The following is a 15,515-nucleotide window of genomic DNA, read 5'->3' as shown; positions in this document are numbered from 1 at the left end:
GGGCCTCACCAAGCCGGGATGGGACTGACCCCCACAAAAGTGGATTCACTCTGGGAGATGCAGACTCGGTGCCTGAAAGACAGACTGAACCGCTTGCGTCACTTCCGTTCCCTGCCTCAGAGAGGAGGGGCAGGGCTTCGGGCATCAGCCAGGTTAGACCACTTCACACAAGTTGTACGTAGTTCCCTCCAGAGTGGATGTGGATGGGCCTTTGGCTCAGCTAAGCGCGGCAACTGGGGACAGGATCAGGCCAAAGGGACGAGGTAGAGGCTAGGAACAGGCTTGTAGCCGGGGCTACTGGCTGAAGACCTTGCCCACACCCAGGGGCAGGGCTGCAGGACCAGGCCCAGGGCAGGGTTTAGAGGCTGGAAGGGCAAGACTGGGGTTGAGGGTCCACCCCAAAGGATGTTCATCAGAAGCTTTCCCACCACCTATCCAGTTTCCTAGACCCTTTATAGGGATTCTCCAATATTGAAAAGCCTGCTCATCCTTGAAGTGGTGGTCCATTCAGTCAATTCTGTTTTTAGGCCTTTGTTTCCCCTGATTGCTTTTTATTTATATGGACACCATGCTTAAGTCTAATAGTGGATTCCTTTGCGATTTCAATGTACAGATATATTCTGTAAATTTGAAAAACTGTTTTCTCTTCAGATACATACTTCTGAGTTTGTTTTTCATATCTAACAAGACAGGCTAGGACTTCCCCTACTATGTTAAAATAGCACTGATACCAGGCATTTTTCACCTGCTCAGGAATGGTACTAAAGTTTCTCTGATAATCTTGTTTATTATGTCAGTGAGTGGCCTTTGAGAGTTAATAAAAAATTTAAAAACCCTCATTTACTAACACATTTTATGAGGTGTGTTCCCATACATTATTAAGTGTTTACATCTATCAAATGGTTATTCTCCTACATTAATTTTTCATCTTTTGCTGTAAATTTTTTTAAGTAATTAAAGAATTCTTCAGTTACATAAAAAAATTATTTTTAAAAATAATTTCTGGATTTCCTACCTTGCTTTAAAAAGTCTCCTCAAATTATTGATCATGTACAAATTTCCTAAATTTTTTCTGAAATGTTCTGCTTTAAAAACATTTAAATAGGGGCTTCCCTGGTGGCGCAGTGGTTGAGAGTCTGCCTGCCGATGCAGGGGACACGGGTTCGTGCCCTGGTCTCGGAAGATCCCACATTGCCCCGGAGCGGCTGGGCCTGTGAGCCATGGCCGCTGTGCCTGCACGTCTGGAGCCTGTGCTCCGCAACGGGAGAGGCCACAACAGTGAGAGGCCCACGTACCGCAAAAAGAAACAAACAAAAACATTTAAATATATAATTTTCATGGAATGTATTTTCCTCTGTGGACTGGGGTAGATCCAATATATTTTCCTCCAGAAATACGAAAAAAAAATTTTAGTACCACTGATCGAAAAACTGTCTTTGCCTGCCTGATCTGAAATCCCTAGTTTATTAAACAACAAATTCTTACATATATACCTGAATCAAGTCCCAGACTATTCTGTGCCAGTAAGATATTTACTAATGTCAATATCACTATATTTCCTTCTGATGACAATAATTTAAGTTTTAATACTAGCAGTAAAAATATAATGGTAGCTAATGTGTTTGTGTGTTATTGCTCTAGGTGTTTCATACATTAAAGTTCTAAATGTAACTACTCAATGATATGGGTACTATCATAATTTTCTCTTTTGTTTTGGGGAACAGCTTTATTGAAATATAATTCCTATACCATACAGTTCACCCATGTACAACTGTTTATCAGGTTTTCTTTCCTTTTTTTTTTTTTTTGTCATGCCAAGAGGCATGTGGGATCTTAGTTCCCCGACCAAGGATCGAACCCCTGCCCACTGCATTGGAAGCAAAGAATCTTAACCACTGGACCACCAGGGAAGTCCGTTTTTATGTCTGTTAATCTGTTCCTTATATTTCCTTCATGTTCATGTATTTGGTGTGTTTTAACCCTACGTAAAGGTCAACTTTTCTTGGTTTAAAATAAATTGCAGTCTTTAATAAATCAAAATCATAACACCAGCCTAACTAGTAATCTAAAAAATGGTATTTAATGATGACAGACATGGAAAGTTCCACTCTTCATTATGCGTGAACCAAATTCACTCTCACAATAACACCACAGATGAGAAGCCTGAAACCTGTAATCATGGCATAAGTCTATGTTGTCTGACATTAGGATCTGCTTTTTTGTGTGTGTGTTTTGTTTTTGCTGCAGCATGTGGGATCTTAGTTCCCCAATCAGGAATCAAACCTGTACCACCTGCATTGGAAGCGCAGAGCTTTAACCACTGGACCATCAGGGAAGTCCCAGGATCTGCTTTCTTATGGAGAGTTTTTGCATGTCATGGGCAGCACTATATATATATATATATATATTTGGAGTAAAACTGTTTTACAATGTTGTGTTAGTTTCTGCTATACAACAGTGTAAATCAGCTATATGTACACATATATCCCCTCCCTCTTTAGCCTCCCTCCCCCCACACCTCCCACAGCTCCAGGTCATCACAGATCACCAAGCTGAGGTCCCTGTGCTATATACCAGCTTCCCACTAGCTATCTGTTTTACACATTTTAGTGTATATATGTCAATGCTACTTTCAATTCGTCCCACCCTCTCCTTCCCACCGTGTCCACAAGTCCGTTCTCTACATCTGCGTTTCTATTCCTGCCCTGCAAATAGGTTCATCAGTACCATTTTTCTTTTTTTTCCTTTTTTTAAAAATTAACGAATTTATTTTTGGCTGCATTGGGTCTTCATTGCTGCGCACCAGCTTTCTCTAGTTGCGGCGAGCAGGGGCTACTCTTCATTGCGGTGCGCAGGCTTCTTATTGCAGCGGCTTCTCGTTGCAGAGCATGGGCTCTAGGTGTGCAGGCTTCAGGAGTTGTGGCATGCAGGCTCAGTAGTTGTGGCTTACAGGTTTTAGAGTGCAGGCTCAGTAGTTGTGGCGCACCAGCTTAGCTGCTCCATGGCATGTGGGATCTTCCCGGACCAGGGCTCGAACCCGTGTCCCCTGCATTATTTATTTATTTGGCTGTGCTGGGTCTTAGTTGCGGGATGTGGGATCTTTAGTTGTGGCATGCGGGATCTAGTTCCCTGACCAAGGATTGAACCCGGACCCCCTGCACTGGAGTGTAGCATCTTAGCCACTGGACCACCAGGGAAGTACCTAAAACAGACGTTTTAAACCAGCTAGCAAATGAAAACTCAGATTTTAAAAGGCCTAGATTTTAAAATTACTACTAAATTCAGACCCTGAACTGAGGGATGTATTGGGTAAAAAAATGAAAAGAAAAAAACCAAACCACTCAGCCCAGCATATCACAGAAGAAAAACTGAATAAACATCTAACACAAAATAGAATTGTAAAATGCACACATGCAATATCAGTCCTGTAGGTTTCCTGAACAGGGAGGTGAGTAGCCTCACAAGTACAGCTACCTCAGCCATTCAAAAACAGGAATGTCCCAATCCCCAGGGAGTCACAGACCACCCATATGTGTCAAGTGGCCAAGCAGTCAGGAGAGAGGAAAGGCAGGAGGAAGCCAGCTGCCTGTGAGAGCGGCAGGTCTGGGTGAAGAGTGAAGAGAGGAACAGAGCTGCATTGACTGCAGGGACCCAGAAAGGCCAGGGGACAAAGCCAATGGGAAACTCAAAGGATGGCACCGCCTGGGGCTGAGGGAGACAGCCAGCTCCAAAGTCGTCTGGGATAGAAACGGCCAACAGGAAGCCTTCATGACCCAGGAAAGCTGGGGAACAGTCATAGCCGTTTCCATCGTCATTACTGTTATGTCCACAGTGGGCGATCATGCAGTCTCCACAGCTGTGTCCCCTTATGGTGGTGCCCAATCTTTACCTCACATTAGTGCATTAATTTCACTGTTTCTGACAAATGAACGTATTTGCAAAACAGAAATAGAATCACAGGTGTGAAAAACAAACTTATGGTTACCAAGGGAGAAAGCAGGGGAGGGATAAATTGGGAGACTGGGATTGACACATACACACTACTATATACAAAATAGATAACTAATAAGAACCTACTGTATAGCCCAGGGAACTCTATTCAATACTCTGAAATGACCTATATGGGAACAGAATCTAAAAAAAGAATGGATATATGCATAACTGATTCACTTCGCTGTACAGCAGAAACACAACATTGTAAATCAACTATACTCCAATAAAATTAATTTTTTAAAAATTTCACTGTTTCTGATGATACCGAGCACTTCCCCACAGGGGTATCCAAGTCCCTGTCAGACTCTTGACAGTGGCTCTGTCACTTCTCAGCAGGGACTTGGTTCTTTTTCCCACTTGGGCCTGTTTAGGCTCTTATAACGACTGATTTCTGGGTCTCTGGGTCAGTGTGCTGCTGAGGAGTTGACAGTGGGCATTTATATATTCACAGGTCTCAGAACACTTTGTGCAAGGGAATATAGATGCCCCTACTCTTCTATTTAGAGGAGCCCTCCCTAAAATCAACAAAGGCTTCCATGTTTTGGTTCTTGTAGAAATTAAACATTCCTTAGGAGATACATTGTCACTTTTAAGTCAAACCAAAGAAAGAAGAATTTCTCCTTGGAGAATGTACGTTCTTCCCCCACTACTGCCTACATACACAGTACACTGGCTGAAATATTTCCATTTTCTTATCTTCGTACCTCAAGGGAGCTGAGTTGTTTAGAAAGGGTAAAGTCACTAGAACAATTTGTTTAATGAGGAGCCCCGAGAATTCAACCCTTAAGATGGTAATAGTGTCCCCATTGCCCCTTCCCTGTAATTCTCTGATCCCAGCCTCAGTGAAAACCCAAATGGGTTCCCCTGGGACAAAATGCAGAGAAGAGGAAGCTTCAGTGACGGTGTCGCACTAAAGCCTGGTGGAGTAAGAAGGAAAAGAGGAGAGAGGGTGAGTACTGGGCTTTACCTCTAGAATAGTGAGACTGGGACAGTCCCATAGTTATTTAGTCTATGACGGGGAAGTCTGTAGTTTGTGGGTACTTGAGTTTCTACTGAATCCAGTTCTGTTTCTTTCTGTCCTTTTTTGGAATCTAGACCCTCTCTCCAATGAGTTACTTTCCAGAGATCCTCCACCTCTTCTCCAATCTTTCCCACAATTGTAGGCTCCTCTTAGATATCGTGTGTCCAATGATTTATTCATTAACTACTCACTGGAGATTTATTCACAGGTATTATCAATTTTGTTCCTCATGTGCTTGAATTTTTCTTTTCGGTTCCCTTTTTCTGCTGGCAGATCTGACTTCCTGAGAGGACCTGATATCTCCCTACTGATGTTGTTTCACCACAATATCATCTGAGAACAATGTAATTATTACTGATATTCGGTATTCAGGCTAACTTCACTTTGTTTTTACCATTCTCTTTAAATCATTAAGAGAATATCCAGTGATTGAATTTGGAGTAGACTGCCTTGTCCTCTTCATGAATTTAAAGCAATTATTTAGTGTTTTAATGTAGAATATCCTGTTGGCTGCAGTTTTAAAATACCTGTTTTTTACTGAGTTAAGACATTGTTCTAAGTTTCCTTATTTAGCGAGAGGCTCTGTCCTGGCTGCTAACCACAGTAATGACTGTTACATTTTCTCAAATGTATTTTCTACTCTAATTATGGTTATGGTTCCTCTTCCTTGGCCTATTTTTGAGATGAATTATGACAGCAAACATCCTATATCTAACCAGATATCCATTCCTAGAGTAGGAATTACTCGTTCATGATATATTATTCTTTTAAAATGTATGTGAATGCACTTTAATTTTACTGTTCTATTTTGTGCCTCTATTCAGGCATGATGAACTTGGAAGTTTCTTTCTTTGTGTTACAACGATGCTTTTGGTCTCAGTCTTTATTAAATATCTAACGTTTGCACGTGTTCAGCACCTACTGTGTTCCAGGCACCATGTACGTCCCCGGAAAGACGACGAGCAAAAACGGTCACAGGCTCTGTCTCACCTGCAAATAAATATAAAATTACCAACATGAGAGGCACATCAAGAACAGAACAGGATGCTCGACTTGTGAGCCTCATACTGTGTCCTTCTGACCCTCACTGTTCTCCATCTCACTGGCCTCTCACATCCCTTGCATTACCAAGCTCACCAACCCCAAGGCAAATGGTGAATTCTGTTCTCTCAGCCCAAAATGCTTGCCCTTTCCTTATTTCCTCTGGTTAACAATTACCCATGCTTCCTCTTGTAGCTCAATATTCTCATTTCAGAGGCATTTTCTACACACCTTCCCAGACTAAATTGATGCCCAGTTACTTTTTCCTCTTAATTAAATGCATTCTTGGCAGCTGCTCACCTGAGCCTCCCGCTTCCCCTCCTGCGAGTGTACTATTGCTTAATAAATCCTCACTTATATAATAAGAATATTAATTGCATTCTCTAGGCATAATAATACTGAGCTTTTTCCTATCATGGAGAATGTAAACATTTATATTCATCTTAAATTTGTCTTTTATCTTTTTAAGGATGATGTGATTTATAGAAGCTTTGAATATTTTTAATCAAATCTATCAGTTATTTCTTTTACAATTAACTGTGCTGATTTTTAATACAACACATTTCCACTCAACATTATATATGAGCTCACACTCTCACATGGGCATTGCATTTTATTTTATGGTCTTTTGATTTTGTTTACCCCTCTTAAGTGTGTAGTTCACATACTTTTCTCTCTTCTTGGAAGAATCCACCTGGCAGACGGTATCTGAGAGAGTGAGCCAAAGGGATCGTCATTAACTAGAAGTACTGCACTGCAGTCCAAAGAGCTAACAGCTGGTGTGTTTATACTGATCAGAATTCCATCTTTGCTGGCTGCCCCTGTTTAACTGTAATAATGATCAATGATAGTCACACAAGACAGATTTATTAAGAAGCTCACATTTATCAAGTGTCTGCTGTACGTCACAAGAACCACACTAGAAAAATTAAATGCATCATCTAATTCACTCATCAGTCTTATAATGCAGGAAATATTTATAACTCCCATTGTAGAGGCAAGGCATCTGCGGCTAAGAGAGATTAAATAACTTTGTCAATGTCACACAAGCCTTGGTGGATCAAAATTCTACTCTAGGAATTCTAACTCAAGATCCCATTTTCTAAGTGACATCTCTGTATCATACTGGGGGAGAGTTATGTATCAAAAATAATTGTCATAAAAGTAACAGATCAGTAATAATAATAGCTATCTGTTACTGGGATCCTACTGTGCACAAAGGCTTTTTTTTGTTTTTTTGGTTTTTTTTGCAGTATGCGGGCCTCTCACTGTTGTGGCCTCTCCCGTTGCGGAGCACAGGCTCCGGAAGCGCAGGCTCAGCGGCCATGGCTCACGGGCCCAGCCGCTCCGCGGCATGTGGGATCTTCCTGGACCGGGGCACGAACCCGTGTCCCCTGCATTGGCAGGTGGACTCCCAACCACTGCGCCACCAGGGAAGCCCCACAAAGGCATTTTTAATCTTCACAAAGAAGTTAACAGCAGTAACCATACTTTAAGAAATAAAAAATAATAAGACACTTGAGAGTTAAAGTATCACAACAGTAGGGAGCATCAGGTCATAGAACTGTTTGTCTGAGTTGAGAATCCATGTCTCAGTAACTATTACTGAGTTACTAGAATGAAGGAAGTATGGAGAATAAAAAGATATTAAATGTCTTCAATCATTTTACAATGGTCATGTCGTAGAAGAAATTGAATTATGTCCATAGTTTCATACAGAATTATAACCAGTGAGTAAACAAGAAGTTTCTACTGTATAGCACAGGGAACTAAATTCAGTGTCCTGAGATCAATCATTATGGAAAAGAATATTTTTAAAAATTTATAGGGAATTCCCTGGTGGTCCAGTGGTTGGGACATCACATTTTCACTGCTGTGGGCCCAGGTTTGAACCCTGATTGAGGAACTAGGATCCCAAAGTCTGCATGGGGCAGCCACACAGAAAAATGTATGTACATACATATATGTATGTATAACTGAATCACTTGGCTGTACAGCAGAAATTAACACAGCATTGTATATCAACTATACTCCAATAACAAAAAAAATTAGAACCAGTGAGTAGGAGATAAAAATATTTTTTCTGCTAAATTTTAAAACAGCTAAATAAATACATTTAAAATGGAAATGGTTTACCATTTGGCTGAGTGAATTACTGTCATTGCAAGGACTAATAGAGGGTGAAGGATATCGACCTAAAGGTGGAATCATAAGTGATGACTAGCTGAGGTGCCATCTGGCTGTTCACTGAATGCTGCTTTTGCCTCCTTCCCCAGCAGACTCACCAGCGACATGGGAGCAGGAAACCACACAGGAGTATCACAGTTCCTCCTCCTGGGCCTCTCAGACGATCCTGACCTGCAGCCCCTCCTCTTTGGAGTGTTCCTGTCCATGTACCTGGTCGCTGTGCTGGGGAACCTGCTCATCATCCTGGCCGTCAGCTCAGACCCCCACCTCCACACCCCCATGTATTTCTTCCTCGCCAACCTCTCCTTGGTGGACATCTGTTTTCGTCTCCACCACTGTCCCAAGGATGCTGGTGAACATCCAGACACAGAGCAAAAGCATCTCCTACGTAGGGTGCCTCACTCAGGTGTATTTTTTTTTTATTTTTGCTGTAATGGATAGTTTTCTCCTGACTGTGATGGCCTATGACCGGTTTGTGGCCATCTGCCATCCCCTGCACTACATGGTCATCATGAACCCCCGCTTCTGTGGCCTCCTGGTTCTGATGTGTTGGCTCCTCATTTTCTGGGTTCCCCTGATTCATATTCTACTGTTGAGGCGGCTGAACTTCTGTACTGGCACTGAAATTCCACATTTCTTCTGTGAACTGGCTCAGATTCTAAAGGTGGCCTGCTCTGACACCCTCATCAATAACATCGTCTTGTTTGTGGCCACTGCCCTGCTGGGTGTGTTTCCCCTCACTGGAATCCTCTTCTCTTACTCTCAAATTGTCTCCTCTTTAATGAGAATCTCCTCTGCAGCGGGAAAATATAAAGCATTTTCTACCTGTGGGTCTCACCTCTCTGTGGTTTCCTTGTTCTATGGGACAGGCCTGGGGATCTGTCTCACTTCTGCTGTGACCCATTCTCCCCAGAGAAGCTCCATCGCCTCAGTGATGTACACCGTGCTCACCCCCATGCTGAACCCCTTCATTTACAGCCTGAGGAACAAGGATGTGAAGGGGGCCCTGGGAAGGCTCCTCGGTTTAGGTACCACTTGTCTGTGAGGGGCCACTGGCCTCAGAACTAAGTGGACACTGTGGGCTGCAAAAACAAATTTTGTGAATTTATATTTCCTGATTTTCTTTTCCCTTAAAAGACATGCTTCATTTCTTCCATTCTCAAAGCACCTATGACTTTGCTTTTATTTGTGTTTGTATTAGTTTCTGCTCAACACCCTCCTCAGTAATTCGTTTTTAACTTTTGCTTCCTATTTGCAGACCATACATTTCTGTCTTGGGCCAGCTTTCTTATAGCCATTCTTGCAATTTCCAACATTACATCTGAAGCACTTATATTAAATGTGGCATGGTTTCCCACCACAGTTATCCTCTCAAATATCGATATTCTTCACCTAATTTGGTTGTGTGTTTGTTTTTCTCTGGAAGAAATGGAATGAAAATCATGCAGTAGTCATAACCAAACTGCTTCACATACCAAGACTGTTCTTATTGTTTTATGTGTATATTTTATGTAATCTTGACAACATTTTTAAAGGTATTTCTCTCATTTACCCCATTTTTCAAAGAGATTGAGATTGGGATGGACTCTAACCTGGAAACCTGACACTGAGCCCACATTCCTAACTTTGCTATCATACTTTTCCTGAAAAGAGTGATGTGATTTTCAACTTCAAGAGTGGGAACTTAGGTTTGAAAGCTAGTTTGTTCAGGGGATTCATAGTAATATATTGCATCGGGTAACTCTGAGATATTGCTTCACTACTTTGCCTGCCTTCCTCCTTCCTTCTTTCCCTTCCTCTTTCCTTTGTTTTATTGGACATTTATTTCCCATCACTGCAGTTTTAAGATATACCCCAAGATCCTAAAACATCTAATAATACAATGGAATAAAACTTCTTTGCTCACATGGATTATTTTGGGGGCAGGGCACTCTTTGGAGGTGCCAGCAGGAGTGGTAGTCACACACCTGTGGAATGTTTCAGACCTTAGTCCACTTTTTGAGAATATTGATACAATTGAGTCTGCAGTGAAGGATGGAATGGTTGAAGCTGTCAGCACTTCCCCTACATTCCCTGGGATCCCTTCACCATCCCCACCAGCCTGACTGCCACTGTCAGCACCAGGTGGGACCTGTTTTTCCCAACGTGCGACAGCAGACCTGACGGAGAATTCTGCCCCACGAGGGACAGTCCTTGATGGACAGGTGTGGGGTGCACCGTCTTCTTCACCCCTTAGCTGGAATGATTCTAAAGTGTGCATTTTGTGCCATTTTCCCTAATTTCCCTACAGGATGAAAACTCTGCTCACTCCTGTGGGAGCTGACTTAAGCTTTATTGGATGTATTTTCTTTTTTTTTTTTTTTTTTTTGCTGTACGCGGGCCTCTCACTGCTGTGGCCTCTCCCGTTGCGGAGCACAGGCTCCGCGGCCATGGCTCGCGGGCCCAGCCGCTCCGCGGCATGTGGGATCTTCCGGGATCGGGGCACGAACCCGTGTCCCCTGCATCGGCAGGCGGACTCTCAACCACTGCGCCACCAGGGAAGCCCTTGGATGTATTTTCTGCCCTGTATCTCTTCCCTTTTCTCTAACCCATGTTCCATGGTCCCTGCTCCTTCAAATAAACAGCTTGCATGTAAATCCTTGGCTCAGCATCTGCTTCTGGGGAACCAAAGCTGAGACACGTGATAAAGACTGTGAAGAGTATCCAAACGATACCATAAATGGAACTAAGGACTTTGAGGGGCAAAAACAACAAAAACAAAAGAAGTAGTGGGTATGTACTAAGATCTTCAAATTACTGGAAAATTATAATTTCTTAGTGAAGAAAAACATTCAGTGGGGCTTTAATTTGATTCCACTAAGTTTAATCCATAATGTATTTATTGTCTACTTTATACAAACTCAGTTGGGGACCAAAGAGGTAAACGTGATTGCAATATAGAGTGGTTAACCATAAAAATACTGGTGTGTAATAAAGCATGCTGAAAACAAAGGTAAAACTTGTCATCTCATATTGAATAATTACAGAGAAAAACTTTTAAAAAATTATGTAACAGATTTATTGATGGATCATGTATATATCATGAAATTCAGCCCTTGAAAGCATAAGATCAATAGTTTTGCTAAATTTATAGTTATGCAACCTTCAGCACAATCCAGTTTTAGAACATTTCTATCACCCCAGGAAAGTTCTCTTGTGCCCATTTGCAGGTAATATCAACTGCGACCTCAGTCCTAGGCAACCATTTATCTGCTTCTGTCTCTATTAACTGACCTTCTTTTGCTATTTTATAAAAATGGAATCATACAATATATGATCTTTCATATCTGGCTTCTTTCAATTAGCATAATATTGTAGGGTTATTCATGTGGAAAACGTTCATCAGTATGTTATTCCTTATAACTGCAGAATAGTATTCAAATGTATGGATGTACCACATTTTGTTTATCCATTTACCAGTTGATGATATTTCCAGTTTGGGGTTAATATGAATGTTTGCATATAAGTCTCTGTGCTAAAATGTGCTTTTATATCTTTTGGGTAGATATCTCAGAGTAATTGGTAGATCATATGGTAAATTTATATTTAATGTCTAAGAAAACACCAAACTGGTTTTCAAAGTGGCTGTGCTATTTTACATTCCCACCAGCAATGAACGAAGGTTTCAGTTTTTCCACATTTTCACCAACACTTGAGATTCAGAAAAAATCTTCTAATGGAAGGGTGTAGTTGAGATTGGAGTAACAAAAAATCAGTAGAATTTAACTGGATAACAGGTTTTGGAAGGAAGCAGAGAGGATAGGAGATTGGGAACTAGAGGAAGAAGAAACCACACACACCTGCATGGGGAAATTCAAGAGTAAAGCATTTCAGGAGGCTATATGGAACTTATGACTGAGTTATACGTTCTAAGTTACTGAAGTAAGCATAGATATGTAGATGGATGCCAGACTACTGAGAGTCTAGTTTGACATATTAAGGATTCTAAAAGCAATTGAGCACAAGGGCCATGCTGTAATCATGGGCATAATATGAGGATTTTAGTATTGCTATGAGCGGGGGAAACTGGAGGCAGAGTAAAGAATGAGGAGGCTGTTGAAGTAGTTCAGGGAAAGATGATGGGGACCTGACCAAGCCAGTGGCAATAAGACAGGTAGATTTTTTTGCTTCAGAGTTTTCCAATGGTATAAGCATACCACAATTTGTCCATTCTTCTGTTAATCCACATTTGAATTGTTTCCAACTTAGGATTCTTTCAGATAATACTGGAATGAAAAGTTTTTACTTTTATCTTGATACACACATGCAGGCATATGTACAAATTGTAAACTGTTTTCCAATGAACTCCCCAGCCAACAGCATATGCACATCCTCACCAACTTTATCTTCAGAACCTTCATCAATTAATTCACTGTGTCACAGCTACTTCACTGGGACAAAGAAGTAGCAAATACACGAAGTAATATGGAAATTGCCACATCACATGGACACTTCAGTGCTTTGTGGCAACCCACATTGCCAGGGTAATCTTCTCATCATTTACCTATGGAGTGATCCTAGTCCCCTAATACATCAGTGTCTATAAGGAGTCAAACAGGACTGGTTACTCTGGATGAACCTTTAGGGAATCAGAGGCCTCCTCTGAGTAAGAAAAGGTATCTCAAAACCACCATATGTTTATGAAGATAAGCATTTGCTCAGATTATAATAACAAAGTGAATTTTCATGGAGAAACTATTTTTCAGTGCTTAGCCATGATTCTTTTTTTCTTTTAATTTATTTTTTTTTATTTTATTTATTTTTGGCTGTGTTGGGTCTTTCTTGCTGCGTGTGGTCTTTCCCTAGTTGCAGTGAGCGGGGGCTACTCTTTGTTGCGGTGTGTGGGCTTCTCACTGCGGTGGCTTCTCTGGTTGCGGAGCACGGGCTCTAGCTGCGCGGGCTTCAGTAGTTGTGGCACGCGGGCTTCAGTAGTTGTGGATCATGGGGTCCAGAACAGAAGCTCAGTAGTTGTGGCGCATGGGCTTAGTTAATCCGCGGCATGTGGGATCTTCCCGGACCCAGACCAGGGAAGCCCTCAGCCACTGATTCTAATTAAACTGTTGAATGAATTTGTTGTTCACGAATTAAAATACATTCATATTTTCTCTTGATTCACAGCATTTAAAAAGATACTACTTGTTGGGACTTCCCTGGAGGCGCAGTGGTTAAGAATCTGCCTGCCAATGAGGGGACAGGGGTGTGATCCCTGATCCGGGAAGATCCCACATGCCGCGGAGCAACTAAGCCTGTGCGCCACAACTACTGAGCCTGCGCTCTAGAGCCCGCGAGCCACAACTACTGAAGCCCATGTGCCTAGAGCCCATACTCCACAAGAGAAGCCACCGCAATGAGAAGCCCGCGCACCGCAACGAAGAATAGCCCCTGCTCGCCGCAACTAGAGAAAGCCCGCGCACAGCAACAGACTCAATGCAGCCAAAAATAAATAAAAAAATTTTTTTAAAGATACTACTTGTTTTTCCTGTCAGTTGTACATTGAAGATTAGATTCCTCCCTCAGCATTTTTCCCAATCAAGTAAAATGCCTCCACTGTCAAATCTGGAAGTAACCCTTCATGCACTCCCCTCTGTCATCCTAGAAATGTAATCAACCAAATACAGAACACTTTCCCCACCTCCTACTCCCCTCATGTCCAACATGGATAACTCCTACGCCTTGTCTTTTTATGACTTAAATATCATTCTTTCCTTACCTTCAACTACTCTCACATGAAGATAGAGAAAATAATATGGTCCTCTACTTTAGCTCCAGAACCCTAATACATTTTAATAATACATTTATTAATAATACATATTAATAATACATTTATTTTCCTGGAAAGGTGGTTGCCTCCTCCAGTAGTTTACAAGTTCCCTAAGAACAGCCCTGGGTTGAATGTTTTCACTAAGTGTTACTCAAGCATGCATTAGTTGGGGGGTATATCCTCTAGGAAATAAATAGGTGAAGGAAATGCCCAGATTCTTTCATTTTCTCCTTCTACAAAAACTCATATTATTTCATCATTTTCTTTCTGTAACAACTGTGACATCTATATTACCATGATTGTGTTTTAAAACTTACGTAACACAGGATTCTGTCTTGTGTCCATGCCTTCACTCTCAACTTTCCTAAAGTCCTTTCCCGAAGTAGGAGTTATTGGGTTCTATTTCAGTTGTAAATGATGTCAAATCACTTTCCTGCTTAAAATGTTTCAGAAGTTTCCTGGGCCTTTGAGTATTGTCCAGGGCACCTCATTCCCGGTCCTGTCCCTGCTCTCACTCTAACTCCCCCCACTCTCCCTTCTTTTTCCGCCAAACCTCTTTCTCAGTTTAAAAAATAAAAACAATAAGCTCCCAACAATGCAGTATCTTGCTCACGAAGTGCCCGTCACCTGTAATTTTCTCCCCAATCTGCAAATCCTCACCCTAGCTCAATGACCTGACTACGTAAATCCTACTCATGCTTTATTTCACAATTTAAATATCAGTCCCTCCCAGTACATAGTACCACCTCCTAGTAAGACACTCTATGTCCATATTACAAAACTGCCAGCTTTCATTTTCAATCTGAATTCCTAGATAGACATAGTAAGCCCCATGGTGGCAGTACTATGTCTCTTTTGATGGCCATTGCTTTCCTGTCCCTGGCACACAGACTAACTCATTAAAGGAATTCAATGACCATTTGTGGATTGCCAGACAATTTGCCATTCTCCACAAAAATGTTCCAGTACAGTACACACAAAAAGAGGAACACAAAAACAGAATTACAACATAAAAATCAAATAAGGCTCACATAAAATGGGCATAATATAACAGAAACCAAAACACTGTACTTCTGGAAAAATATTTGTGTTACTTTTACTCATGATGAAATTGGATAGGATATTCTTTTTGAAAACAAATGCCTTGAAGTTAAAAGCAAAAGGTTTTCCTTATGTTTCTCCATAATAAATTTTAGACATGCTTTTAAAAAGTTGATCAGCAACAGAAAAATACCAAAAGACCTATGGAAGGGAATTTTTAATATCCAGAAAAAGTATATTTGCCCTTAGACCTAGAAAAACAACCTGAGAAGCTCACCCTGAAAATACGCCTCTACAAATGTGAAACAATATATACACAAGTTTACTCACTGCAAGTTATTAACAAATGCTAAGTCAATTGTTAGAAAGGTTGCTGAGGAACAGGATATTCTGTGCATCAATGTATCATCCCACAATATTTTTTCCTCAAAC

The 15,515-nt window shown here is 41.3% G+C and overlaps 1 pseudogene across 1 annotated transcript; it reads left to right on the top strand.

Moving 5' to 3' along the window:
* Nucleotides 1-6,000: 6,000 nt before the first annotated feature.
* LOC309804670 (olfactory receptor 7D4-like) lies at nucleotides 6,001-9,287 on the top strand (annotated as a pseudogene). The gene is made up of 2 exons (XR_014296167.1): nucleotides 6,001-6,069; nucleotides 8,332-9,287. The product of XR_014296167.1 is annotated as an olfactory receptor 7D4-like (transcript).
* Nucleotides 9,288-15,515: the final 6,228 nt, after the last annotated feature.

This window comes from Mesoplodon mirus (assembly GCF_964341445.2).
Source record: "Mesoplodon mirus genome assembly, chromosome: 5".
Classification (NCBI taxonomy): Eukaryota; Metazoa; Chordata; class Mammalia; order Artiodactyla; family Ziphiidae; genus Mesoplodon; species Mesoplodon mirus.
This window is presented reverse-complemented; position numbering and strand designations above follow the sequence as displayed.